Here is a 26,817-nt window from a genome sequence, read left to right as displayed (position 1 = left end):
GAGCAATTTCCAATTGAAGGTGAAGGGCATTACTGACAAAATTAGAGTAGAAGAATATATTTTTTGAAAAATCCAAAAGTACAAAAAAATAAAAGTCTATTGTCATTGTCCTGCTTTAAGCATTATGAAATGTTACTTGGAATTAAACTGACTGCATGGACATGCCACTTTCAACGCACTTTCTGAGTATTTTCAGTGTTGTGGAATTACTGACAGCTAAAATATTTTGGAATTGTCCAATTTAGGCAAATCCTGTGCTGAAGATGTTGACCTTTTGAAAACTGATTCTTTCTGCACATTGGGTTTTACTTCCCCTATCTTGTTTTTCCTTTAGCAATTATTCATCTTTTATGGCTTCCCACAGCTAAAAGCCTCAGCAACAGGAACATTTATTCAGAATCAGAATGGAAGATCTGGTACTTTTCTGTACATTAAAGGAAAAGAAAGTTCAATTTTGCTTCTGAAAAGCACAAGAAAGGCCATTACACAAGATGTAAAGACAGAGAGAAAAAGGGGCTGAATTCCCAAAATATTTGATGGCAGAAGTAATAATAGCAATGAATGAGGCCACATAAATGATTCATGAGACTCATTTTTTTCCTATTGTTACTAAAAAGAGGCTCAATATTACTCAGAAAAAATGCTTTGTTGGTGATGTAAAAAGAAATCAGTGTTTGCTATCAATTACTTTCATTAACACTGGGCCTTACATTAACACAGTTTTAGAAATATATTTTATAACAATATAATTTTGTAATTTCATCCCTACTGTGCTTTGAGCCTTCTGAGGCCCACAAATCTCTTTAATACCTCCACTCTTGCTGATAATAAAAAGTCTTGTGGGTGTAGTAACAGCTAAAAATACAATAGTAAATGATTCATATATCACCATTTCAGAGGTCAAAATGGGTAACAAAGAGACCACAAGCACATAAAATAAACATCCTGCTGTAAAACAGAGGCAAGTTGTAGCTTCAGGATGATCACTTTGAAGAGATGTGCCTCCTTTAAGGACATTTTCTTCTTTAGTTTGAAGGCTGTTAGAAATGCCTGAACATATGTTCTGAGGCAATGAAATTTCAATGGGATATTATTTCCTTTTAAATACCAATCCTTAAGACACTGACTTGCAACATGAGACAGCAACAAAAAAGAGTCAAGCTAAGAGTGCATATTTAGCAGAGAGATATAAGGAATAAATAGAGCTAAAACTGCTCTTTTTGATCTTGTAAACAATGTGTCATTAGAAACCAGTGAAGACAATAAAGAATGGGATTACTATGCACCCATTTGAGAGATTTCAATCAATATTTAAATAGTTTTTGAGAATTTAATGTAAAACAGGGAGCTTTCTCAAATAAGCAATCAAACCAGCCCATTAAGACTGTAATCACCATTATGCCTGGGTGTTCTCCTGCTTTAGAATAAACTGATTGAGGAAATGCTATTGAAGTGGTACCTCTGGAACCTACCTTTCTATTGTTTATGTGTTTGTTTTTATTTTTTTTTTTAATTAATGTATATTATATTGCTTGCTCCTCAGCTTCTAAATATAATACATTCTTTCATAAATCTAGTTAACAGTAACTAAAGGGGAAAAAAAATGAAAAAAAAAAAAGAAAAAATACACCAAAACATAACATTCTTGATAAGGCTATAAATATGTAAAAATTACTATGAGGCAAATGAGGTCAGCCTCACTACTGAAACACAGAGATTGTGCATCTGTGTGAATCATGTCTAATTACTAGTAGACTGTAGAGATTTGCTGTGAACAATTAGTCTCAATTTACCATAAAAACTTGCTGAGAAACCTTCAGAAACAGAAGCTAGTATAGCTGTTGTCCATTTATGCCCTGCAGTTGAGACACTAAAAAAATGGGCATCTGAGTAATATGTGCTTTAAAATCATGCTGGGGTGATAAACTTATCTGATGAGGTTCAATGTTTCTGTATGAACTTCAGAATGGCATTGCAGATATTTGACAAAAGGAAAGAAGCAAGGTAAATCTCTGCCTCTTTCAGAGAAGCCAGAAAGTTTAAGCAACTTTATTTTGATTAATCAGATGAAAGAAAACACTTGCAGGCAGAGAAACTGATGTAGGTTATACCCTCACATTTCCATGGAACATTCTGCACTGCTCTGTCATGAACAATTTTCTAACTTGACAACAAGGGATCCAGCACTGGTTTTATAGATTATATGAAAGAAGAAGAAATGCAAACTACAGTGAAAATAAAAGGATTCTACAGTATTCATATTTATTTTAATTTTTTTTTTCTGTGAGGAAATGGTTTTACGTGCTTTTTTTAAGGCATTGGATATACTGGGAAAGAGGGATAAAATAAATCAATAAATGGAAATCTTGCTTTGAAAGTAGCAAATAGGGCAAAACTATGTGCTGTTATAATGCTAAGGGAAATGGTAAGCAGGTTTCAAAGCAGGAGAAAAATGCAAATTTTACATCTTACATAACTTCCTACTTTGCACATTAATATTAAACTGTATAACTGTGATGCAAACTACAACTACTGCTGGGAAGAGACACTTCCTGTCAGGGATAATTATAGTGCCAAAACCCCTTATTTTCTGTTCAAAACTTCAACCTTCACACCATAAAATGTTCTAGTCACTGTACTGTCCTGATGAATTCTCAGTTTGGATGAAAGTGGTCTTTCATGAAAGTCTTCAGAGAGACATTTACATTTGCCTCAAGAGCTGAAACACTGAAATAGTGGATCTAACAGCCACTTTTACCACTATATGCTGAAAATCTCCCCAATCAATAGATTGCCCTACCTTGATTCCTTCAATCTTAAAATTTCAGGATAGCTCAAATATGTATTTGAAATTAATATCAATTAAACATGGAGAAACTAATTCAAGATGAATAAGAAGTCACAGAAACTTTGTCTGAAACTACAGAAACTACAATTGGAGATCAGAGAAAAGTTTAAAAAAATAAAAAAAAAGAAGAGATGATTATAGAAAGGATAAAGCCAAGCCCATATCACCAATTTTAACTGACAATTGACATGCACCTTACCATTTTAAACACACTACATATTAGGTTTTGGATTTCAGAGCCAAGCAGTCAGGCAAATGTCAGGTTTAGAGTCTTGGAATCAGGTGCTCAGCTCTGTGAAACAGTTATCCAATGTACAACACAGAAAAATGTGACAGCCTCTTAAAGGTTTGCTTTTGGCACTGAAATGACACTGCTAGGAAAAGCTTGGAATCACAGAATATCCTGAGTTGGAAGGGACCCACTTAGTTCACCAAATCCAACTCCTGGCCCTGCACAGGGCACCCCCAGGAATCACACCATGTGCCCAAGAGCATTGTCCAAAGCTTGCTAAGAATGTTCTCCCCTGGAAAATAATTTTTAAAAAAATTAAAAAATCATGTAACACAGTATTTTGCAAGATGTGCTAGCCAGAAGGTGTGGCTCAGTTGCTTTGTCTTTCCATTCTCTCTCTGCTAGGACTGCCTATTCCAGGAAACACAATAATGTTTCCATTTGTTAAAGGAAGACCTCTAATTACATTTCAAGTAATTGGAGGAACTAAAGTAATACTTATAATGGAATTTTTTACTTCAGATAAACAAAGTCAAACAGCATACACCTGTGGGTGGGAGAGAAACTAATTTTTGTTTCTATAGCCAGTCCTTCATTAGAAGCAGCCATTTTTAATGAACTCAAATCTAATCCTTTGTCTTGAAAACAATAAAACTCACAGTTCTAGATCCTGTGACCCAAATGTCCCAAGTAGTATTGATTCATAAGGCCATTAAGAACCCAAGTCCCTTAATGGAGTAAATGGCATCTTTAATAGGATATCTCCTGTGGGTCTTACCAGAAAACACTTGTGTAATGGCCTAAGTTATGCTGGACATAAGGGGTTGGATAATGGAATATTGCATTAGGACATAAATATGTAACACAATTTAAAAAAATTACAGTCATGTCCATCCACTTCCCATTGGTCACCCCTGAATTACCAGAAATTGCTAATGCTATTGCTATATTTGAAAAGAAGAATTACATGGACATGATTGTTACTTATATCATCCTCTAGCAGAATTTTTAATGTTATGCATTAGATTTCAATATCTACAGAAATGAACTTGGAAAACAGGAAGGTTTTGTGAAGAGATTGAAAGCTGACCAAAAGGAAGCAAAAAAAGGAGAAAGTAGAAATTGAAGGTGGTGATTCCATCCATGGCTTTAGGTAACTGCACAGGTGTTAAAGGTGTCAGGCATTAGCTTTTATTGTTCCTTTAACAGAAGAAGGAATTTGGAAATGGAAAAAAAATGGCAATTGTGAGTAAAGTAGCCAGGGTCAGAGACAGCTTGCAGGCTCATAATAGACAAAGCATTGTGTACTTAGACCAATTTTAAGTTTATGACTGAAAAAATAAAGCATGAATTTGCAACAGAAAAAAAAGAGCAGAGAGAGAATTAACTAATGCCAAGGAAGATTTTTTTATACTATTATTTGAAATAATATTGATACATTTTCTGTTCAAGGTGGAATATAAATTTGGTAAGCCTAATTCAACAATACAAAAGCAAAATAAAGTATTGCTTTAGCTATTGAACTTAATGCCAAGAAAATGATTTAAAACATTTGAAACCTCAGTTAGGGATCCCAGATCTGAAAGGCAATATCAAACAAAAACTGTTGCTTTAAACAAAAACTAAAAATTTGAGATGTTCCCTCTGCTAGGAGAACTTCACTAGTTCACCAGGTTAGTTCATCAGTTTACCAATTAGACCTGACAATCCATTCTTTCATAGGAGCTGGGCAAGAGAATCACTGAAATCCAGCCACAATTTCCTATTCTGAAACAACTGAGCACACAGAATTTAATGGTCAGTTGTTTGTTCACACTCCGATAAACATCATTATCATAATACTAAACATTAAAAAAGCAATTTATTTTGAATAGCTCTTAAGTCATAATCATAAATGACAGCAGTAGAATTACCTATGAAATCAGTTAAAGAAAAACTCATGTTTGTTAAGATGATAATCTTTATGAAAATTTCACCTGATGTCAATGGAATTATTTGCAAAGTAAGTTATATATGACAGAATATTGCCTTTCATAGAAAAAATGAATAAAATTTTAAAACTATGTATTTTTCCAGAAGGAAAAAAAAAAAAATCAAACCCAAGGTAACACAAAGAAAAAACCTTAGTTGCTTTTGTTACTAGAGAACTACAAATTATAATAAAAACCATAATTTATTTTATATATCAGAATAATGCAACATAGTGATAATCATGACTACCAAAAGCACAAGGCAATAGGAACTTAAAAAAATTTAACCAATGTTTGCTTGAATTCTGCTCTGAGAAAAACAAATCCTGTGGGTTCAATAGGAATGAGGGAAGCCTGCTCTTCCAAGAAGAAAAATAACTAGCAATCTCTACAAAAAAACACTGAACATGTGGCTGAACATTTAAATGATATCATTATAGTCATGGATAATTGCCAGAAAATGATGATTATATGAAAATCAGCATACATTTTCAGGCAAAATTCAGTCCAACTTTGTCTCAAGACACTTTACAGCTCGTTTACCCCCCTGCTTATCTTTCAGAAGTGCCCTTTGTGCAGCAGCAAGCTGAAAGATCAGGAATATATGTGCTACACTGCTGAAAGTGCTGGGAATCTCCTGGGAACCACCTGTTCTCATGAGGCATCTCCAAAGAGCAAGATACTTTGTCTAAACTTGTCTAAAGGGGTTTAATTAGGTTAATTTAAGTTTTAAGTCTTAAGTCAAAGGTTCATTCCCAGTTGTGAAATGTTTTCTGCCAACCCCCACTGAAAACATTAAGTTTTTGCTTCCTAATAGCAACATTTGTTCCTATCCAAGCACTGCTGTGGCAGACTGTGAGAAATTACAAGTTGCAAGTGGGAATTAATATTGCAATTAAAGGTTTTGAGTTTTGAAAAAGATTAAATAAACAGATTTAATTCACATTTTTCTTAATTGAAAACAATTAAAAAGCAGAAACAAAAATTAAGGCAAAACAATCAACAAAATTAAGAACTGATGGTAGCAAGAATTTGTCTCTCAAAGGGGACCAAGTGCATCAAGAAAATTACTTTCAAAGGTGAATTGAAAAAAAGAATAGATAAATTAGCAAATGGAGATGTGGGATAGAAGCAGAAAGAAACTGGGAACTCTTACTTGTTTGTTTTAGATGCAATTACTTGGATCATGGTTTTGTTGATTTTGTAGATGGCAAGGAAATATTGCGTTCTCTTTAAGTAAGACAAATATGGTAAATAAATGGACTGGAGAGCCTGGGAAAAAGAAGTAGCAATTTGTTGGCTGGTTTATATTTTGCACCCCTGAGAATAACTTGATCTTAGATTTTTACTTGTGTGAGGAGTGCTGGAAGGTAAAATAGTCATGGGGCAAATTCTAGGCAGAAGAATAGGAACAGGTTAAGACCATCACTGCAAAGTCAGAAGAAAATATAGTGTTCAATCAATCTGGCAGTGAGGCACTGAGTAAGGCCAAGGAAGGAATTGCATTCCTGGGAGACGCCTCTCTGGCTCCTGACACAGAAATAAAGAGAATAACAATCTATTGCCAACCAAACTGACTTCAAAACTGAAGTATAATAGAAACATTACCAAAAGTATTTCCATTTTCATATCTTCCTCCTCTTTTGGAATTCTCTTACTGTCTCTATTGTGTCATCCCACTGTTGAGGTTATTTGCTAACTGTAATGGGGAATCTGAGAAACAGTAGTGCCTGATGTGTCCACACAGCTCATAACATGCTGAAAAAGTTTACCAGAACAGCAGAGTAATAATCCCTTCAGGTGTCTGACTGGAGTAAACCTGATTAAAAACTGGCACCTACAGTGCATAAAATCCTTAGCAGTGCTGAGGTTCGTATTATGTCAGGTATGAGAAATAATGAAGCACAAATATACACAAACTTCAGACTCAACCATATAGTATTTTGCCAGGTAGAAAGTTAGAGGTAAGACAGAGAACCAGGAGTGTTGGTCCAGATGGGATGCTGGGAGCAGGTTCAAAGGAGAATTACAGAACACAGGATCTGTTAAGCAATAGAGAAAAAGGAGAGATTCTGTTAACAAGACAGTAGGAGGAGGAACAGCAGAACTGGGAAATTATTTTTGTCTTCACTCATGGTCTATGAACATCTGTGCTGATTTGAAATCATGTTGATTTAATCACGCATCTTAAACATAAGTAATTCTGCAAAATGAATTAAAATCATGGAATGGTTTGGCTTGGAATGTACCTTCTGAGCTCACCCTGTCCAACCCTCTCGTCAGGGTCAGGGCACTAATGCTTTTTGTCTTCTCTTTTCTCTTCAGTCAGAGTCAGGATTAAAAGTATGAGAGATGGAATTCCATGTTTGGACTCAGATGTTTATAAATTCCTGTCTTTATTACAGTGAGTGCTACAGCACTTCCAGCTAACAAGCTAAAAATGGAGAAGTGACAATTTATTTTGCCCATTACAAGGTCTTTTAAGGCTTAATTGTTCAATTAAAAGCTAACACCTGAATTATTTTTATTTTTCACTTAATGACTAAATACCCATCACCTGCAGTGTGGCATTTTTTATCCAATTAAAAAGTACCACCTATACCCAAGAAGAAGAAGATGAAGAAGAAAGAAAACTTCCACCCTAAAACCTCCATCTTGCCTTATACCTTTTGCTATATTTTAAAACCCCAAATTCCAAATTTTTCACCATGTGAAATTACACACTTCTATTCAAACTACACACCAGTGATTCTAGTTCTGGCATTCAGTTTTGGAAGCCTCCTCCAAGGCCTCAGGTCAAATGCAGTGTTCTTTTGGGGGTCAGTGCACAAAGTTCAAAACTCCATTTCCAGGGTTCCAACAGGACACCTTCCACCAGACCAGGTTACTCAAAGCCCCATCCAACCTGGCCTTGAAAACTCAAAATGATGGGACATCTACAACTTCTCTGTACAACCTGGGCCAATTTCTCACCATCCTTATGCTAAAGAGTTTCTTCCTTATTTATGGCAACACTCAGTTTAAAATCATTGCTTTATCCTGCCATCATGGACCTTGGGAAAAGTTTCTCTTTGTCCATTTATAAGCCCCCTTTACATATTCAAAGGCTAAAATACTCACAGTTATATACTTCAGGTATACAGCCATCCTTTCTGACAAAAAATTTCCTCCAAATAATGTTCCACAGTCTGTCCAAATTTCACTTATAGAAAATGGAGCTTGTGAGGATCAGTTCTACACAAGAAAATAGTACAGTGACTTATGCTCTTTTTTAGCATTATTTATTTCTGCTAAAAGTTCTGAAGAGGAGTGATATGCATTTTTGATGTTTATGAGTTCTCTTGGTTATCTCTTTTCTCTTTAGATCCCTGATTCTATTAGCATCCAAAATTATACACTCATCAGGCTTTTTTAGCCTTTCCAACTATTGTTCTGTAAAAATTGCATTAAAATACTTATGCTGTTGACTTTTTTGTTTGTTTTGTGGCAGAAAATATCTCAGAAACCTTTTAGTTTTGCTCTGCCTGCAGATTGACTTTCACATAAAAGGAAAGTTTAAGATATATTTCAAAGTTTTAATTACAATCAGAAGTTTTCAATTTTATTTTAAAAAATCATAAGAATGGGAGATAATGTCTACATTATTTTTTTCAATTAAATGTAGCAATGACATATGCATGCATAAATGTATAAGATATACAGATCCTAGAAATACTAATTTATCTATATTTTTCTCCATTAGGGGACTATAATCTGTTAAAATTGAAGACTAAAATCAGGAAGGGAAAAGGACACATGGAACCACCTTTCATCTGCAAGGAGCAAGAGGAAAATATCCCTTGTCAGTACCTGAGTTTGGTAAATTACTCAGATTCTTTCTTAGGTGTTACAATGCAAAGGTTCTGCTTCCCTTTCCACCTACTGAACCCCATTCATAATCAAAGATTAATCCTCTTTAAAAGTCTGAAAAGTAACATGACTAAGAAAAGCCTTTCCAATGGTTGGGTAACTCCCAAGGACTCTTATCTATTTCAGACCTTTTCTTTTGAAATCTTCCTTTTGTTAAGGTGTCAGCAGAAATCTGGCAACAGAGTTATCACTGAACTCTTGAAAAACGGCAAAAAAGCTTCAAAACCCAAACACTGGCATACAAATAATTATTATTTTTAAAGCATAAAAGTTGCATAGTAACATCTAATGATCTTTTACAACCAATTACAGTAGGAAATGCCACCATAAAATAATTGCTTGTGATCAGGCTGAATTTAATGGAAAGTTTACAGTTAGGGCAGCCTAAAATCTCTAACACTTTTCCAAGTGTCTATGTTTCTAGGAAAAAAATCTTCACAGCATAATAAAATTTTTCCCTTTCATAGAGCCTTTATTTCAATAATATTACTAGGATTCAGTAGACTAAAACTCCTAGACTGTTCTGTAAGATGGAATGTGGTGTTATTACACTCCAGATGCAGCCACTATTGCTACAGTTTGGAAGTCAAATTATAGGGTGTGTATCCTGATGAAAAGTAAGGACCATTCCCAAGATAATGCATCCCCTTAAATATTTATATTATACTTAGAAATGAGAGATACAGAAATAAGCATGGTGTACCCATTACTCAATTAGACAGGCAGAGTTTGTTTTATTCTGACTGAATATTTCAATAATATAAAGCAAATAAACTAAAAGGCAAACTCTAAAACTGCCTGCCCTAGTCCTGCTAGATTTCCCTGCAACCTTGCAAGACTCACATCTAGCTAGACTGAAAAAGAGCAGATGACAAGCTCCTCAATATCCAGCCTGTTAGAATGTGGGAAGAATAGGCTGCTGAACACAATTAAGTCAAATTTCCTAGCATCACAAAAGAAAATATTTAACTCCTAAACTGTGACTCTCAGACAAGGCCTTGCCACAAACTATTCAAGTGAAAAAGGAAGAGATGATTCTTAATTCTTTACCATATTGTGAGGAGGAGAAAAAGGCTGACTAAAACAGCTGAGCTTTTCAAGAACACCAATGAGATTTAGGCAGTTTTACACTTCCACTTGGGCCAGCAGGCTTTGGAAATTTGTGTTGCTCAGTGGCTGGTGCAGAAAGAGTGAGAGAATAGTTGACAACTGAAAATCATCTGAAATAAAGGGTGCAGGAACACTGAGAGGGACAAGCTGACCCACAGCTGCTCTGAAGTTGTGTCTAGTTACTCCCAGGTCATCACCCACACCATGTGTTAGTTGTGTATATACCCTTTGCTTTGCCATTTTGTCTGCTTGTCCACAAAATCCAAACGTCTATCCAAGATTCCTCACCATTTAGCAGATGCTAAATGGACAAGGCAATGAAACTGTTTCAGGTTTGGCTCTTTCCACAGCACATAACCCTCAGAAACTGTCTGATCAAGTTCTACAATTTCAGCTACTTCCATGTGCCACCACACTGCCCTTGAGCACACATGACACATGCTGAGCTTTGTGCTATAAAACAGCTCTCTGCTGAGCTGCAGCACTGTCCTCATATTGTTTCAAACAGTTGGAATAGAAAACAAAACAAAAGAAAAAGGCGCACAGAGTTTAAAGATTACTTTAAGGCTGAGAAATGGGGACTCAAACAACACTGGATGCAATTAGCAGGTTGTGTGTTGTCACAGGTTGGCAATCAGGAATGCAATGTACAGTCACATCAGACACCAGTTTATAGAGATATCCTGTCATTGCAGGAGTCAGAACTGCTCTTTTTCAGGATACTAATTCAGTGGTTGTTAAATCTTTTCAGTCTGGCTCAGGGCTATCAGAGTGCCTGCACTACTTTATGTTCTTTGTCAAAATATTATTTCTCTAGTCAACACAGATTTGCAAAGTCAAAAATAATAAAGAAAAAAAGATAGATGAGGTCCAGAATGGAGGAATTTTTGTGCAAAACTGCAGAATTTTATCCTATTCAAAAGAAATTTACCTTGATTTTGGTGTTTCTGCTGGTGAGGCTGTTGTTGCAGTGACACGACAGCAGTGTAAATCCTTGTGCTGCCTTGGTTGGGTGGGTTGGATGCCTTAGTCAAACTCAGGTGGGATGAATTCTGGCTGTTCCACACATCCTTGGCACCAACACCAGCCAATCTTCCTCACTTCACCCAGGTGGGATGGGGCAGGGGAATCCTCAATCCATCTCTTAAATCTTGCCTTTTACAATAGGTCAGAACCAGTGGTAAAAATACCATATTCAACAAGTTTGGACAGTTCTGTAAAAAAACAAAATTTGGTTTGATTTCTCAAAGATCCATCATACTGAAAAAGAAACTATGTAGTTTACATTATTTTTAAATTAGAAGGGAAAATATAATTAATGCTTAATTATTTTCTAATGTCTTCATTGACTTTAGCAATTACAGTGTCAAACTAAGAGAATTACATCCACACTATTTGTTTGCAACCTTTCTTTGATTACATTGCTTAAATAAAATTCTGATATGTGCATATTAAATGTTGTTTTTTATTTTGTTTTTATTTCCTATTGAAAAATATCTGGCTTGCTGAACTAGAGATAAAAGATTGGCTGGATTTTAAAGCATCTAGAAATTTAAAGAGAAAATTCTGTGCTGATCTTTGGAATAATGAAAAAGGAACATTCAAAAAAGGATGAGAAAAAACCTGATATTTAGTATGAAAAAGTCAGATTCTTTCTTTCACCCAATGAAAATAAATATAACTTCAACCAGAAAAGGCTATATTAGTGTATATTTTCAAGCAAAAATCTACAGAAGGAAGAAAAATCTGAAATAATTACTTGTAATAAGTTGAAACACCCAGACACAAGTAATTGCACAGAAAACTATCTCCCTGGGGATATTTTTATTATTTTCAGCTTCTGTTGAGAATTAAGTGAACAGAATTTTCTTATATAGTTTGTTCAGTTTTAGCTGACGTACAGTGAAATTTTTATATGTATTCTAAAATGGAGCTACTTGAACAAAACAACATATTGATGCCATCATATTTTGTAATGACTCTGTGGTCCCATGACCAGAATGAATTAAGAAAACAAGTAAAATGTCAAGTGCTTATTGTCTGAAACTTCCATGGGAATTAACAGACCTGAATTTTTCAATAAATCCTTTAAGGAGCATGAAATTTGCACAAAAACACACACAATTCTAATAACTCTGCACAAGTTTGCCAAACTTTCTTTAAATTCTTTTGGCAACTTATATGAATAAACTTATTTTTAAAATGAAAGAATGAGGAGGCAATGAGACTGAGAAAATGGAAAAGAAAAACCTATCTGCATTTTCTTCCAAACCTTGGAGTTATATATCATTTTAAATAATCATTCAAACACATGGGAAGGTGTTTCTCTCTTCTAATGTACTGAAAAAAGTCTATCTATAACTAGGTAATATAAATTCCTATTGCAATGATACTGGAGTATGATGATTTCCTTCCTGATTTTGTATAAATAATAAAGACTGCTATGAGGGGCAGTTTTCTTGCAACTAGCTCAAGCAAGAATAACACAATCTAATCTGGAGAGAGAAATATTTCTGTTCTGAGTAGGTGTTTAAATTTTTTTAAAGATCAGTTCGCTTTTATTATAGGATTCAATTTTTGTGCATTTTTTGAATATATTACTTCTTGGAAGATCAGAAAAAAAACCCGATTTATATTTATAAGTCTTTCATCTGCACTAAAATCCACAGACACAAGGTTGTTATGCTTTTCGACTGAGGCAGGTTTTAAATCAGTTTATTCTGAATCTTAGCAGACAACGATTTATCAAGCAACACAGTGGGGTTGTTATAATCTGCAACTGTGCTGACAAGCTCAGTACTGCAAAATACAACTCAATTATTTAATGCTTTCCAATTAAATTAAGATACTTACTATCATGGTGAAAAATACACAAATCCACCCAGATAAGTTCTTCTACAAGCTCCAGTTCAGTTCCACCTACCAAGTGGTTGGTCCCAAGCAAATCCCTTGTGCTCTGCCTTGAGATTATGAGGGAAAAAATGCACTTTTTCAGCTGAACTAGCTTCTTCAAGCTAGAGAAACATGAGGCCACACATTTATCACCTTGCAAATGGTTCCATTGCTAAGTTAGGAAGAAAAGTACTACATTAAATCATCCTATGGTAGAAACCTAGTGGAGATAAGGCAGTTTAACTGTAATTTGAGGATTATAGGCAATCTAGTTTTATTTTAAGCATTTAAAATAAAACTACAAAAAATTATTTTAACCAGCATTTGGGCATGATGTAGATGCCTGAATTTTTATAGGAATAAAATACAACTTCACTGAGTGGCCAATCTTTCTAATATGTTCAATTTTAGCTAGTTGTCCAATAAATAAGCCTCCAAAAACCATGATGGAGGAGGGAAAAATATTGCACTTGATTTGAGGCTTGAGGGTGGGCAACATGGGGCCACATTATTAACACAGGTTTATCTGTCAGCACTTATCAGAGAGTGTTTACAGTGATAAGGGCTTGCACCAAAGGGGGAGAGGGGCTTGCTGTCCATGTGTAGGAAAAAGAAGACATCAGTGCTGAAGATCTGTCAGGAAAAGAGCTGCTTGTGGGTAATCCCTTCTTCCCATTTTCAAAGATGAGCTGAATACATTCCAGTCATGAACAGCATTCACACACATTTCAGGGGCCACAGGAAAGGGATGATCCCACCACTGACATCCCAACTGACCCTAAATTCCTCCAGCAAAGCTGGTTCCTGTGTGTAACCAAAGGTTCCTATCAAGCACAAAACTGTCAGCTCATTTCTAAACTATCTCCTCCAGGATGAACTGTTTGAAGCCTCTAAATTTTGCCTACCTCCCATAAACAGACATATGGCAAGCTGAATATTTAAGTGTATACATTTCCTGTAAGCTTTTCCTAAAGAAGAAGAAGAAAGAAAAAAGTTTCAGTATGATATATTTATTTATTTACAGATTGTGGCATTGAAGTACCTGACTGCTAGTGAGGGATTTGGCATTTCACATTATCAAAACTTTCCTTAGCATTTAGATATTGAGCAGCACACTTACATCCCTTAATACAGTTTTCTTCCCTCCTATCCTACTTCCTGCAATGCCTAAATAGGTATAACCATTCAACTGGTGATAAAATCATATAAATAAATAAATAGAATATCTTGCAAAATTCTCATAATATTTATAGGGGCCAGACAGTAAATCTTCTTCAAAACTATTTCTGGTCATTAAAAATTTGTCATGGAAGATATAAAGGTATAAGATTTCTGAATACTTGGGTTTAGCTGCTTAATTCATTAAGAAACAATTTATATATATATATATAAAACAAAGATATTCCAGAAGTAAATGACAAGAATGGTAACTGGGTCTCCCAATGACCTTTTATTGGATACTGGTCTGGGAGCTTATGTTATGCAGCCTGAGACATGAAAGAATGATTTTTCCCTCTTGTGGCTGCAGCTTGGGGTTGAATTCCTTGGCTTGTATTTTGGTACTAAAATGCTTCTTCTGTTTGCCAACAAGAACACCTGCCTGTCTCACTGAACAAAGGTTCTCCATAGAATAGCAGATTAATGGCTTCTCTGACCTCTCTATTGAATGCAAATATTATTGTCAACATTAAGGGGACCTAAATGACAAGTTAATTTCTAATGTCTTTATGGAGAAGGATGTAAACCCCCAAAATTTGCTTTCAGATTCTGTGACCACATTCACACATGCACCCCTACTCGAACACATCCCTGATCACTCCATCATTCTTTTTTATTTACTTAAGTAAGAAAGTCTCTGTGAAGGATATACACTCTTATTCACATTTCTTCAAAGACATTGACATTGTCACCAGTCCTCCCTTGCCAATTTTTAAAAAGTCACTAAGGAAAAGCTCTGATGAGGAGGAGAATTTTTCTGCTCCCCATGATAGTTTTGATGACATCAATCACTTAAACTAGTAAGGCCCACCACTTAAAGACAGACTATGGTTTTACCAAGAAGCCCACAATTAGCAACCAGAAAACATAATTTTGGGAGTACATAAAATTTCACTGACCCTGTTAAACCCAGAACACACACGCTTGTCATTACCTGTAGCTAATTTAAAGTTTAGTGCATGAGTTATATTAATACCTAGGCTACTCCTCTAACATGCTAGAACAATCCTCAGGATTTAATCCAGAATCACACAGAATTCCTTCTGCTTCTCTGTCCCTTTACCATTTCAGTGTGTGCAAGTAATATCCTCTAGTCCCCTTCCTTTCCCTGGGAAGGGTTTAATGCCAAGAAGTCCTGAGCAAGAGCACTTCCAAAAACTGGGCCTTGCTGAAAGTGCATAAACTTGCAGATAAGACTCTAAGCTTGTATAATCAGAAACCTTTCAAATAATAAAATTTCAAGTTCTTTCTCTGTGTCATCAGCAGATGGTTTACTTATTGTTGTTATAACATGTAGCAATCTGAGCCAAAGTAATTAACAGCATATAAATTATTAATTACTTAAGTGAATTGTCAGCATTTTCCACCTCTATCTTTTCCGGTGAAAAATTGAACAGCTGAATTGTAATTAATGATATCAACTATAAAACATCAAATGTATGTGGTTAAATAGAATTGTATTATTTAAAATATCATAGCTGAGGTAATTTAGCCATGGTTTTAATTTATTAATAGAATTATAGCTCTGATGTAGTGCTTTTTGTGAGCAATAGTGGGTGATAATAATCCTTGTTATTTTCTTATCTAAACAAGCAACATTTTATAATCATGACCAACCATCCTAATTGTTTGTTCCTCAATTTACTTTTCATTGCAACTGAGATGATGAGCACTTACAGGCATATTACTAAATAACCAAACAAGTTTTTAACAGACATACATTGCAGAGATTTCTTTTCCAGACCTGCTACATGTTGATTCTTATTTATTTCTCCTGAGTGCTGCTGCATACAACAAAGGAAGATGGCAGGTTAGGGCATTTAGTTCCTATGCCCTTAGCAATAAATACCATAGCCCAAAGAAGCTCAGAATATGTAACATTGTGCTCATAGCTCTTGTGTGTAGGAGGAAAACAGTTTCATTACTTGGAATTTTTCTTCTGACCAAATCTGTTTGAGAACTGATACCAGAACAATAATTATACAGAGAAACAACAGTGTGTGTCCTTGACTTATTTTCTAGATGGGGTATCTGACACCAACAGTATATATTTAATGGAAAATGAAGGCCTAGTAATTAGGTTTTGATTTCAGTTTTAATCTGTCATTTGATCAGACAGCTCCTCTAAATAGTACAATGCATTTTGAAGCTTTACATCAATTTTATCTTGCATTCACAGCTGAAAAGGAGCTTTGTTCAGTATGCTATGATAAAAACAATGGATGAATGGATTATAGATAAATATATATAGGCAAGGATTATAGACATAGATATGGAATATTTTTGGACACAGGTAACAAATGCTGTCATTCCTAAGTCATTTTGTCAATACCAAAATTTTGTCAGTCATTGTGTCCCTGTGCTTCAGAGTGGCAGCTGCTGAGGCATCATTTAGGCTCTTTAATGACTAATAAAGAAGATATTATAAAGATGCAAAGGGTTAAAGTTGTTTTAGTTAGGGAATCAGCATGTCCACCATGATTCATAAATCAGGCTTCTTAAGTCTGATAAATTTCTCCTGATCCAAGGGACCAAATGACTACACCACGACAGCAGCATTCTCCTGTGATAGAAATCTAGACATAGACATATTTTGCTTTTTACAGCTGTAATAGTCTTCCTCATTCACACTGTTGTCTGTGGTTTCCCATGAGTAGTAACATTTTTTTCCACTACAGATTGACCTTGCCTTATCAGTTCATTCATTAATCATTGAAATATTCTTGCACACACACACATACACACCCACACCCACTGAGGAAACCCTGAAATGCATTACAGCTGCAGCTCCAATGCCCTTGCAGGAAATCTGGAAGCAGAGAAATCCCAGCAGCTCCTCGTGCCATTGGATCTGTGCACTCTGCACTTGGTTTGGAAACTGCACGTGCAGTTGGTTTGGAGCCCCAGGGCAGCAGCATGGTTAGGGGGGATTTCAGGTATTAATTATGAACTGCTTCTGTTGTGCACAGTTGCACTGCTGAGAATTTGGGATTATACAAGCCAGACAGGTCTAGCAGAAGCAGGGTTTTACACTGTGCATATTTAGCACACTTCATCAGTGTTTCAATTAACATTATCTTAAGGACCATACAAATTCAGCAGTAGAGAAAAAAAAACCAAAAAAGATATCTAAAAAGTTTTTTGGCAAGCAAACCCTCTCAGTCTTTTTCTCACCTTTAACCTCAGTAACTCCTGTCAAAAACTAAATCCTTAAAGCCTCTCCATTGCACTAAGTTTTATGTGAATTCATAGAATGCTTCATATATTCTCAGAAATTAGACATGGGAATGACTATGTCAGCTTGTCCTTCCTCTGCTACTGAAATAGCAGAGGTTCAATGACAATGTCTGAAAAAATAGGAATGGGTCTGTTGAGAAGAAAGAAGTTGCTGTTCAAGGACCTGAAATACATTTATGACATGCATAGGGGAGTTTTAGTTCAGAATAACTTTGAAGGCTCATGCACATTAATGCTTGGAGCAAACAGGCATGTTCCTGGAGCATGGCTTCTGGCTTACTTTAACCCAAAAGGAATCTCATTTGCATGCCATCAGGCTGCTCTGTGATGAAACCAGTGCCCAGAAGGAAAGATAGTGAGGAGATGAAGTTCAAGTCCTATGCTAATGCAGGCATACCTGGCGAGACACTTAGATGGGCTGAGCCGGAATGTAGGACACCCAAAATGTAATAAAGTTGCTGTTTGCTTTCCTCTTGACAGCCAGTGTTCTTGGTTTCATCCTCTCCATCTGTGTTCATCCCACATACTTCCTGCTGTTCAGTGTTTTGGAGTTTGAGATATTCATAGCCACATTCTCACAGAGAGCATCAGATACCTGATATTTACCCTAGGCACTGGACAGGGAGGGGATGGCAGTCTGTTTTCAGTAATTCATCCCCAGCCACTCCTGTGGCTCCTCCCCAATACACACACTACTGCTGGTCCATTCTCAAAAGCTTAAAGGGGAGACTTTGGGCAAATGAAACAATCGTTTTCACATATGATTTCAAGGCACAATTCAGTGAACAGTCAACATGTGATCCCAGCAAAAATTCTTTTTGTTTCCCTTGATTATAGTAATTACCATTACAAACATCTCTGTCTATCTCTGTTCCAGACCATTGATTCTATTGTTCTAAAACAGTTACCTGGTGATTCTCACATGGATTTTAGACACAAAATATTTAAAACCACATTACCTCAGAAACTCAAAATATTTACTAACAATTACATCAGAAACTCAAAAATATTTAACCACTAAAATTTCACTTACTTCAAATTCCTTTGTATTTCCACACTTTTCTTACTTAGCTATGGTTTTATTTAATTTGGTGTCTTTAAAAGCTAATTATTTGATTTCTAGTCAGGAGAGTGACTAATTACAGAATACACAGAGGAGAAAAATATATTGGACTGTGTTGTAAGCTTGGAAGAGCAGTTTCCAAACAAAATAAAACTGCATCTTCTGAATTATTTTCCAGATTGTTTACTGGCACTTTCAGTAAAATGTATTCGTTTAGGTCAATATTTTGTATTCATTGGGGTATTCATAGAAACAAAAACCTTAGAGAGTGTCTCCTATCTGTAAGGGAAATCTGTTTATTTTGCTGTACAACAAGAGCTTGCTTAAATTTTTAAACAGAACTTATGATAGTCAAAAGGAAAAAAAAAACCTAGGGGAGGGTATTAACCAAAATATCTGTCAGCTAAACAGAACTTGTAAATCCAGTCAAACAACTAAAGGGCATTGCACTGTCAAATCATCAGATTGCAGATCCCTGCCCTGTGGTTTGCTGTCTTTTAGAGAAGGATGCAAACTGTTTAGCTTTCCCAAACCCTCCCCCCTTCCATCTGCCTGCTGACCCATGCAGCTGCCTTAGCGTTCGCATTCGCTCCACTGGAAATTTCATGCCTGCCTTGATAGAAGAAAGTAAAACCTTGCAGTGACAGCAGCTTCAGTGGGACTGAGCAAAGAATGATGGAGAAGACTAAATGTGTTATATCTATGGATAGCTGAGAATTGGATAAGAAAACTTCGTGAATCACTGTGCACCAGAAATGTCAGAACAGAATGTTTTAGGAGAAAAACGAAAAATACACGAAAGCCCCAAATCCAAGCCTATAGTTTAGGTCTCCATTAGAAAGGGAAGGAAATATATGTAAAGAACATGCACTGCACAGAAATTTAAGTGCTCAAATGCAGAATGCAACCGTAAGTGTTTAATCTGCTGAAAATCATATTAAATTCTACTGAGACCAGTTTATAATAAAAGTCTTGTCTGTTCTTGGCCATCATTTTCCTCACTCTGGCATTTAGTAAAAATGCACTCTAGAAGGTAATTGAGCATGCTTTCTTCCTCTGGGGCCCATAAGTTTATTTACAAAGGAATATTTAAAACAGTAACAATGTGATGGATCTCTACAGAATAATTTCCTTAAATATTCATGGAGTAATCTTCTGAAGGGGCACACACTGGTTGATAAGCTTCCACAGGATTCACTGAGGCAGGATACCCTGAAGACAGGGTAAGCAAAAGGAATTGCAAGCCATTATATCTCACTAGAGTGCAAAATAAGTTTAGCCTCAGTAAAAAAGAACCTTCTCAGGAGAGTCGGTGCAGCAAAAAAATGTTATTTCAGGTAACATTTTGCACAATTAATAAAACTTTTGGATGACACAGAAGGCATTGTCTGTGATAGTCTGTGTTACAGTCTCTGTGTTTTCTTGCACATAATATTTCTGTTTTGTCACTCTGTAGGCAACCCAGGCAAACTGCCAGACACAACATCTCGGGAGGTAAGGTTGAGACCACAAGATTTAACAGCCAGTGTTGCAATTAGCTATATCCAAATTTTAAAAAGCTATCCAACCACAAACCCTAGATTCATTTCAGCCTGAAGTAATACACTTTATTCCTAATTTTCAACATACAAAGTAAGCTCTGTTTATTCCCACAGGCTGTATCACTGGGCAAGAGAGATCAAGGGCTTCTCATTATTTTTTGTGAAACTCAAACTTTAAGAGACATGACCACTGCACTCAATGATACTGATCTCTGATCACATTCAATAGCACAATATTTACTGGTGATGTTTTAGAACAATATGGAGCCTTTGCTTTTGAAGACAATGATAATCATTGGGAAACTGGAGACACTTTTATGTATAAATTTCATAAATGCTGTACTGTACAGTGCCATAGTTAAGAACAATTGCAAACAATGAATTTATAAAGACTGTTGGAAATTGTTGCAATAAAAGCATTTGGTAATTGTTATCTGAGGAGAAAATTACCAGAGAAAGTCTCTGCAGAGCACGTGGCACACCACATATACCCAGTTTCTCTTTTGGAAACAAACATACACATTCACTCTTTAGGTATAACTATACAATTTCACAGAAACTTATGATTCTAATAAATGGAACCAAAGTAGAGCAAACAGGTCACTGAAAACAGCAATGTCAATCCTATTCCTTGTCCATACTATTCTGCCTGGGGAGTTGTTCTACTCCTCTTTCTCCCTGCACATCTATGTCTTCTCCTGGATCATTTGAAATTACAGTGACACTAATTCTGGCAGTTAAAGGTTCCAACCTGTGAAGCCACCTCCTCGTGTTTCAGCCAACCCATGAAAGACACAGCACTTGTGTTCATTTCTCCAATTACATTTCTACCGGGAAAATGCAACAATTTCTTTCATAGTGCCAAACAACATTCCTCAATCACTGAGGTTTTGTCACTGATATCCCTGTAAGAGCTTGTTATTAGAACTGGTGAATACACACACATCTCACAGTGTCTTTTGTCAATAGATGAAGATCATAATACAGTTTCAGTCTTTCTGCTTTCCTACTTAGGTAATACTTCTTTTGGTTAAATAATTTCTTCTTTCTCTTGTTAGCCTCCCAAAATTCTAGACACACACCAACACACTCATTTCTCAACCCAGCAATGATGATTCACCCAACCTACATTATTTTAAATGGAATCTATGTGCATTAATTCTAGCTACCTCAATATACTCTTCAGCACTATTATGATAGTGTTTTAGATGGAAAAATTATCTGTAGAAATTTCTAGGCCAGTAGTGACTTTTTTGCATGCAGTAAATTATTGATAAATTGCTGAAGAAAACAATCTTAAGGTTTATTACTGTACTTACTTGAATGGAACTACACAATGAGTCAATCACAGAAATTATCTAGCTGCTCTTCATAGACAATTACACACATTATCTAAAAGCAACTGCCATACAAACAGAATTCCATTTCCAAATTGATGCAGTAGATATGGCCCACTGCTCAAGGTGCTGTATCTCAATTATCTTGAAGGACAATTTTAGCAAATGAACTTCATTAAGCCTAGGTTTTATCAGTCACAACCTTGGCTGGCCATTGCCATTTTCTATATAGGAAGTTTGTTCACAAACACAGCATGGAAAAACCCAAGAAAACAGAAAATTATTCCTCATGTTAGAAAACATAAATTGTTTTTTATCTCAGTGAGAGCACTGTGGTGAAGCACTGCACTAAGAGTTTGCTGAATCATGAGTAATGAGAAATTAACCTCCAGCAATATAAGAGATGACTGTTTGCATAAATAAACAGTTAAAGCTGACTTCACTCCTCTTTATTTCCATATCCCTTCTTCCTTAACAAAAGTTTGTGGCTCCTTGGCACCCACTTCTGCTGAGTCCCTGAGCTGTGTTTCAATTACATCACAGTTCCTCTGACAAGAAATGTACCTTCCCAGTTCATAATAACTTATTGTATAACTAATTTGCCTCTGTTTCTTTTCGCCTCTCCCATTTAAAAATAAATAAACCACTATTTCTGCTCCCATTTGCTTTTGTCAGGAAAGATTTTAAAAGTTCAGAAAATAGGGATGTTGGGACAAAACAAGTGCCTGTAAATCCTGATCCTTTATAACACTAATCTGAACTCTTTCAATTCCATTGAAAACGAGTCAGAGGTGGCCAAAGGTTAAGATTTCATCTTCTCCAGCCCAAAACCTAGAGAGACCCCTCACTTTCTTCTTCAGTGCTAGACAGGATTAAGAAAATATAGCATTTTGCAATGTTAAGAAAGAAAGAGATCAGATTCTATTGGTATTTCAGCCAAAAACATGGGTAATGGGAGAAACAATACAAACTCCTAATGCTCGTGTTTTATCCAAACTGCCTCAGCCATGCCTGGTCTTCAAACCAAAGCCTCGGTCTTTGACCTTGGTTTCAAAGTGAAAAATAATCTGAAAAAAAAAGTTTCATTTCACTTGTTCCCAGATACTCATATTTTATCCATTTGTGCCCACTGTTTTCTGGAGACACAAGTGATCTGGAATTCAGTTAGTTACTCAAAGCTCCCTCTTTTCTTTCATCAGATGAAATACCTCAGACCACCAGGGTAACAATACTGTGCAGTGAGAAGCAAGGAGGCCAAGACCAGTGAACATCACCAAGAAAACAGATTTCTCCTCTCTCCCACCTCTAAAACTGTGTGTAAGTCACAGATGACAGAATGGGAAGGCCTCTGATGAATCATTGCTGCTAGTAAATTTATCCTGTTGCTCTATTCCCTTCTTGCTCCACATTGCAGAATACTGGTGGATGTGAGGAGTGGCTCTCTAGGCAGAGTTAGGTTTGGGATCTTAAATTGTTTTGTGAGCTTAAATTGCTTGCATTTCTGTGACTAGCTGCCATCCTGTTGTGAAAGGATGAACTAAACACCATGTGTAGGCATTAAAGATTTCTAGTATGTCAAATTTTTACCCTTTAATCTAGAAGGTTGCTGTCACAGATGATGCACAGACCAATCCCTTTTTTTACCAATCAAATTAACATATGACTCTAGATAATGATTTTGTGCTTTCTAGTACTGGAACTATCAAAACATGATTATTTTGAATTTTTCTTCAAAGACTAGGGAATAAAAATATACAAATTCTGTTCTGCTGTGATCTTTCCAGTTTGAATTTTTGAAGGCCAGTGTTTTGCTCCCAATTTCATTTGATTTGTTGCTTCTTTTGCTGAATGGTCTAATAAAAGAGTGAAGCTCAGCCCTAACAGAAGAAAGGACTTTGGCATAGAGAAATTTTTTACTGCTTCACATTAGCCCACAGTTATCAGAATTTTCTACCTATTAGTACAACAAACTTTAGAGACAAAAGGAAGCCCTTTACTCTTTCTTCGACTAAGGGATAAACTCTAACCTGTTATTCCTATGAATCATTTTGAATACTCAGTTATGGGAGCAATTATCAGAGAAACTGAAAATTGTTTATAAAGTAAGAAAAGTATTTTTAAAGGCAAAGAAGTTGAACAACAGGGATCATGGACCATTGAGATTCAAGAAAGTGAGCAGTATTCTCCAGCTTAGCTTTTAGAAAGCAGTTGCTTATAACAGCACATGCAACTTGCTATTTTCTGTGAGGATAATTAACATGAAGACTTCTTAGAAATGCCACTCAATGCAGAACTGATGGTTTATGAGATCAAAACATTTTGCTGCACAGAGCAACAAAAGGCAGCAGTTGGGCTTCACTGAAGTTGTCACACAGTGCACAGCTCTATCAGGCACACAAGGAAAGCTCTGAGGGGGTTAAAAGCCAATTGCAAGACCTGGGACCAGTGCCAATAAAATTGTACCTGGCCAGGCTTAAATTGAATTTTAGCTGCCAACTGTACATTTTCAGATCTCCAGAGGAAGCTGGTTCCTCCGTGTGGGTGAAGCAGACAGAAGCAGCTGTTGAAATGGAAACCATTGCATCAGACAACTTGGGAACTGATTGAATTTAAAATTGGACTTTCTTATGCCTTGATTTTAGCCTCAGAATGCATTGAGGAGATGCAGGTGGCTGATAAACAGAAATGTATCACTCAGCCCAGAGGTTAAAAAACCCTTCCAAACAAACAAGAATTTTGTCTTTTGGGAGAGGAATAAAGCCCTTCACCAAATTCAGCAATAAGGTATAAAATCAAGCTCTTATTAGGTATAAATCAGATGAGTTATTCTGCTTTACATTAACATTCATAGACTGATGTCTAGATTACTTAGTTAAACTAGTGCAAAATTAATACAATAATGCATTAATTTGAATATGATGACATAAAAATCTTACTCCAATATTATCACATGCCTAGGATCAGAGCTGGACTTGAAATAATGTGTACATACATGTTATTTATGTGTGTGTACATGTTACATATATGTGTGTGAGTATTCCTTAACAGAAAGAATAAATTGTAATTTTTTTAACCTGCACATAAACACAACAAAAAGCATGTTAATATTTCCAACTCCAAAACAGCACAGTAAGAATTCCTGGAATTAAATTGTTCCTGTATTATGGAGAAAGTGCTGGGTCACATCCTAATCTTTTCCCCTACAGGATTTAAGATAATTCTGACATGGGGTCCTCAGATGGTGTGATTTCTTTCAGCATCAGTGGGAACTGCATTCCATTTATACCAGTGAAGGATCTAGTTTAGCATGTTCATTCAGCTGAGTCCAAGCTATAAACACCCTGCTGGGTGAACCTTCCTTGTCACCACTGATGGCCTTGGTGCCTGCTTCTAGTTCCTACACAGGAAAGAGAAACTCTATTTTTTATCTGACAATTTTTATTTTGTAAAAAATATAGAGAGAACAAATAAGGAAGCCATTTAATGTCTTCCAAAATAAGTAAAACCTGCAGTGTAGCAAAGTTTACTGTGACTCTTCCTTGTATATGAGTCATTCTTGGTGATGTGTAAAGAGTTGCTCTATCTTAGCTGGCAGCAGGATGTTAAAGGGAGGTTACCCTATATGGTGTCATCAACCACAGTAAAAATAAAAATGTACATATAGAAAATTATTTGTCTTTTACTAATTTGAAGCCCAGTTCAGAAGCTGAACTCTATCTCAAATATTTATTTTTTTGTCCTTGACATGTCTTTTTTTTCACAAAATTTGAAACATGAATAGAGGGAAGACACAGGTTAAAATCTAATCTTTCTTTACAAAATAAAAAAAAAAAAATTGTATTTGTACAGCTCTAGGGATAGCAATTCCTAGCAGGATGGTATAAATAATTCCTCTTTCCTCAGCATATCCAAGGTGAAGATAAAAAAATTAAACAAGTGTTCATGGCCACCATAACATTACTTTAGAAACTATCATAGACTGTCTTCCTCTAAACTATAAAAAAGACTCATGGAAAGATGTTTGTCTTGGTGCTCTTTGTCTATGTCATCACTGCTTTAAAATAGGAGGAATCATTATTGGGTCAGATCAATTCACAGCCTGATTTTCACTGTCCAGGTACATAATTTCAGCCTAAGACAGATCAAAAAATAATGGCAGCAGTTAAAAAAAATTAAATTAGAATAACTGACCTGGTATAACTTTAAGACCTGCTTGACTTTCAAATAAAATAAAGTAAAATAAAAAAACTTTGATAAAGTGAACACTTATTTTTATATGAAGCTTATTTTTAGCCTCAATAGAACAGTGATATACTGTTCTCTGAGGAGTAAGAAGCAAGCATCATGGTTAACTTAATCGGGAATTTGACTTTGAATTTATTTCCTATTCAAGCTTCAAGAATTTTTCACAAAGACTGGAATGTTTTGGGCTGTTTTTAAAGAACAAACAGAATTCTTTCTGTCCATACTCTGTCTACAAACTAGAAAGGCTTCTCTGACAGCTGAATTAAATCCTCTTTGAGGTGAAAAAATGGAACCCCAAGTACAGTACTTCCCTGGCATAATATCATTGAACTGTTCTAAGCCCTTTGTTCTTCTTAAGCCTACTTTGAAAAGGAAAAGAGCAAAGATGTGCATGTGATATAATGGGGATTTTTCTCTGGTTGAATATTTCTCTCTTCCTTTCTCTGTGATTTATGTGAGTGCATAGGAAAATTTGCAATGGTCAGAGACCAGAAAGTTCCCTATTGTCATTCTCTCATTTCTTTTCTTTTTTTCTTTTTTTTTTTTTTTCTTTCCTGACACATTCATCCTTTTTCCATCTTCAGATGCTTTTAAATCCCTATTTAAACTATTAGTGTATCGCTGGTTTTTTTTTTGTTTTTTTCACAATATCTTCATCATTCTTCAAATGTTTTGGTCTCTGTAGATGCAAACTAAAAAGTTAAGAATGCAAGGTGTCCTGTAGCATAAGCAAAAGAAAACTAATAGAAACTCATTGCTCTGAAACTAGATATATAATTTCCAAATCTCAACAATATAGGTAGGTAACATTTCAAAGGGGAATACTTCACACGTGTCCTCAAGACAAACTAACATACAGTTACACCATTATCTAATTTGGTACATATTTAATTTGCAATTTACAATCACATGTAAGCTTATCCTCAATTATAACAAAGTGGGCATTTAATCAGCAAATCTACAAAGGACATACATATAGCAAATTAACCTCACCTCATTCAAGGCTAATTTAATTAAATGTTGGTCCCACAGAAATTGACAGAAACCTTCATACTTTGCAAAATGGGTCTAACTGTGGTAATTTATAGGGGATCATCATATTGCTGTAGTCCTTGATGTTCTGGTTTCATTATCTTGCACAATAGTTTAAAGTTATTTTGCATTTTAAAGTGGTGATTTTCTACCTGGTAATGTCAGTTATTAATTTTATGTGCC

Source organism: Erithacus rubecula (assembly GCF_903797595.1).
Source record: "Erithacus rubecula genome assembly, chromosome: 1".
Classification (NCBI taxonomy): Eukaryota; Metazoa; Chordata; class Aves; order Passeriformes; family Muscicapidae; genus Erithacus; species Erithacus rubecula.
This window is presented reverse-complemented; position numbering follows the sequence as displayed.